The sequence below is a fragment of the Pyricularia oryzae genome, chromosome 6 (genome assembly GCF_000002495.2).
Source record: "Pyricularia oryzae 70-15 chromosome 6, whole genome shotgun sequence".
Taxonomy (NCBI): domain Eukaryota; kingdom Fungi; phylum Ascomycota; class Sordariomycetes; order Magnaporthales; family Pyriculariaceae; genus Pyricularia; species Pyricularia oryzae.
This window is the reverse complement of record NC_017853.1, coordinates 721,564-726,124: the sequence shown is the minus strand read 5'-3', so window position 1 is coordinate 726,124 and position 4,561 is coordinate 721,564.

Sequence of the window (4,561 nt, the reverse complement as noted above, 5' to 3'; positions counted from 1 at the left end):
CCCCCCATAAGCCCGGGCCCCGGCCGTGACGGAGCTCGGCCTGGAAGGGGGGAATACTGTCACAGACCTGAAGGACAGCCACTGGGCTGTCGCTTAGTCATGACCCCTGTCACGTGAAGGCGCGAGGGCCGAGCGCCTCGCGCGCGTATATTTACGCGAAATCTCTGCAGTCTCCGATATGTAGCTCCTCGAGCTACGTCTTCGTCAACAACCACCTGCTACCCTGTACCTGGAAGACTAGATAGCCAATATACTCTGTCCTGTTACCTGATCGCCCGCACCTACCTGTCCGCCCTGCCTGCCCGTGACAGTTTGTCCCTTTTTATTTAATTTTGTTAAATTAATTCCGGTATTTTCGGCGTATCTCATTTATTTTTGTCTTTTTTAAGAAATTAATTAAAATTAAAAAATACGGAGGAAAGATTGGGTGTCCGCCGTTTGGTTTTATTATATTATAACGTTCGTCCGTTTTATAAAATTTGTTTTTATTAACCTGGTAATTATAGAAAAAAACGTCGATATAATATTCGGTTACGTGGAAAATAAATAAAACAAATGCTATTTTATCCTACCATTTTCCAAATTTTTGGTATATTGGTAATTCTTCGTCGAATTTGCTATTTATATCCAAATATTAACGTTTTTTCCACATTAATTTTTTTCCGGAGTGTCACAGACCTGAAGGACAGCCACTGGGCTGTCGCTTAGTCATGACCCCTGTCACGTGAAGGCGCGAGGGCCGAGCGCCTCGCGCGCGTATATCTACGCGAAATCTCTGCAGTCTCCGATATGTAGCTCCTCGAGCTACGTCTTCGTCAACAACCACCTGCTACCCTGTACCTGGAAGACTAGATAGCCAATATACTCTGTCCTGTTACCTGATCGCCCGCACCTACCTGTCCGCCCTGCCTGCCCGTGACATTACGTAGCTCCTTCATTAGGTGCCCGCGATGCCTGCGTCACTGCAACCCCCGATCTTAACCGATTCGACCGAGGAACTGATCGAACACCTACAAGGACACCCTGAACAATGGGTGTCTTACATCTCCGATTCCTACCAAAAGCTGCAACTATTGCACGATAGCAACGTCCGCCTGAACTCCTGCCTAGAAATGCAGGAAGCCGAGACCCAACGCGCCCGCGCCGAAACGGACCGTGTCCGCGACAAGGCGCAGGCCGACATTCTGGCCATGGCCATGGAAAAGGCCTCCGCCATAACCTCCCGGGATGCCGCTTTCGCCGAATTAGAGAAAACACGGTCCGAACTGAAGGAAGTTCGGACCGTAACGCTACCCACGGTACACATAACCACCCCCGCCCCAACTACCAACACGCCTGTTGAACCCCTTATGGTTACTCCTATGGGAACGACTCCGCCGCCTGCTTCCGAACATCCCGCCTCCGCCCGCCTTTCTGAACGACTTCCAGACCCCGATAAATTTACGGGCGCCCGCTCCGACCTCCGCCGCTTCGCCACCCAAATCCGGGGGAAGATGACCTCAAACAAAGACCGCTTCCCCAACCCCGAATCACGCCTGATTTATATAGCCGGTCGACTGTCCGGTAAAGCGTACAACCTGATCCTGCCCAAAATGGTCGGAGGCACACCCCAATTCGGAGATTATACGGATCTCCTCCAATACCTAGAGGAGGCATTCGGGGACCCCGACCACGTCCAAAACGCACAAAACAAACTATATGCCCTGAAGCAGCGGAACGTAGATTTCGCCGAGTATCTGTCGGAGTTCCAACGCCTGTCTTTGGAAGGAGAAATGCCGGAGGATGCCCTCCCCCCTCTTTTATTCCAGGGAATATCGGAAGAGCTCCAGGACATGCTCCTCCACAACCCCGCCCCATCTCGCCAGTACCACGAATTCACCCGACACCTGCAAAGCTTGGATAACCGCTACCGCCAGCACCAGCAGTATAAAAATAGACAGACACGTACCCCTCGGGCCGCAGCGCCCCCCGCGCGCGCGGCTCCCCGAACCCAACCCGACATACCGCGGGCCGCCCCCAAGCCAAACGCGGAGCTCCCGCTTAACGACCCTATGGACCTGAGCAGCCAACGCCGCCACAACCGCAAGGAAAACATGCTATGTTACCGTTGTGGATCCCAAGAACATTTCGTTGCCAAATGCCCGGAACCGGATACCCGCCGCACGCGGCTGCACCAGGCCGGAATCGAACGATCCAGGTCCAGGTCCAGGTCCCCGCGCCAAATACAAACCAAACTCCCTAAAAACCCCCGCCGCGGCTCGGACGCCAGCCGCTCCAGCAGCCGAAGTTCGAAAAACGGAGCCCGCCTGGGATAAGTCGCCCCCAGGCCGCCAAGGCCGCGCATAGACCGCCGGCGATCCGCATCTCTGCCGCCGCCGTTCACGGGTTCCCCGTTGAAGAGGAATATAACCAACGATCCGACCTGATGATCCTGCCTGCCGAACTGACAGTGGGGGGCCAAAACCTCCCAACCTATGCCCTCACCGATTGCGGTGCGGAAGGAAAATGCTTCCTCGACCAAGGATGGGCCGAAGAACGCCAACTACAAATGTATCCGCTGCGAAACCCATTCGACATCGAAGTATTCGACGGAAGGACCGCCGAAAGTGGGAAGTGCACCCATTATGTCCGAGGACAATTGAGAATCAAGGACCACATCCAGAAAAACGCGCTGTTCTTCGTCACACAGCTAGCCCACTACCCCATTGTGCTAGGAATGCCTTGGCTAAAGCAGCACGATCCAACGATTGGATTCGCGTCACACGTTATTACGTTTGACAGCGACTATTGCCGCCGACACTGCAATATGCCCGACAAACCGGAGAAGGTTAAAGCTTTACACGCCGTACCAAAAAAAAGCCGCCCCCAGTACCAGGCTGACCGACCGCCGTCCCTCCGCGAAATGGATATCGCCCCTATCTCCCTGCAAGCCGCGAGCATGTACGCCCGCCGCCGATCCTGCCGACTGTACGCCGTAACCTTGAAACAGATTGATGAGGTCCTAGCCGCCGACCCCCAAAATAGGAACGGGCCGACCCTGCCCGAAACAATCCGGGAATTCGCGGACGTATTTTCCCCGCAAGAAGCCGAGAAGCTGCCCCCACACCGACCGTCCGACCACCATATCCCGCTTATAGAAGGAAAAACGCCGCCGTTCGGCCCCCTGTACGCCATGTCCCGCGAAGAGCTGATAGCCCTTAAGGAATGGCTGACCGCAGAGTTGAAAAAAGGGTTTATCAGACCCAGTTCGTCATCCGTCGCCTCGCCCGTTTTGTTCGTGAAGAAGCAGGGAGGAGGGTTGAGGTTTTGCGTGGATTACCGCGCGCTGAATAACATTACCGTAAAAGACCGTTACCCGCTGCCGCTAGTCCGAGAGACCCTGAACAACCTGGCCGGCATGAAATTCTTCTCGAAAATCGATATCGTTTCCGCTTTTAACAATATTCGGATTAAAAAGGGGGAAGAATACCTGACGGCATTCCGCACGAGATTCGGCTTATACGAGAGCCTAGTCATGCCTTTCGGGCTAACGGGAGCCCCCGCGACGTTCCAGAGATATATAAACGACTCCCTGCGCGAATACTTAGACGTATTTTGTACAGCCTACCTGGACGACATTTTGATTTATAGCCGCACCCGAACAGAACACGAAGAACATTTGAAACTCGTACTGGAAGCCCTGAGGAAAGCCGGGCTATACGCCAACGCCGCGAAGTGCGAATTCTTCGTGACGGAAACCAAGTTCCTGGGCCTGCTGGTCGGCGTCGAAGGCGTAAAAATGGACCCTGAAAAAATCACCGCTGTCCTGGACTGGCAAACACCCAAAAAGCTTACTGACGTACAAGCATTTTTGGGGTTTGGCAACTTTTACCGGCGCTTTATCCGAGATTTCTCAAAGATCGTAGCCCCTTTGACGAGATTGACCAAGAAAGACGTCGCATTCGAATGGAATAGCGCCTGCGAAACCGCCTTCCGACTGCTGAAGAGAAAGTTTACCGAAGCCCCCGTACTGGCGCACTTCGATTGGGAAAAGGATGTGATCCTGGAGACCGACGCTTCCGATTATGTTTCTGCGGGAATATTGTCACAATACGGCGACGACGGAATACTCCGCCCCGTCGCGTTCTTTTCGAAAAAACACACAGCTACCGAATGCAATTACGAGATTTACGACAAAGAATTGCTAGCCATTATCCGCTGTTTTGAAGAATGGCGCCCGGAACTCGAAGGGACGTCGTCCCCGGTCCAAGTAATTACGGACCACCGCAACCTGGAATATTTCACGACGACGAAAATGCTCAACCGCCGACAAGCCCGATGGGCCGAATTCCTGTCAAGATTTAATTTCCGTATCACCTACCGACCCGGGAAACAAGGAGCGAAGCCCGACGCACTAACCAGGAGGTCAGAGGATATGCCTGAGGAGGGGGATGAACGACTTAAGCACCAAACACAAGTCGTACTGAAAGAACACAATTTACCTGCCCGCCCCACCCGGTTACAACCCATAATCCGCCAAAACAAACCCCTATTGCCAAAACACCTGATAGAGCTACTAGAC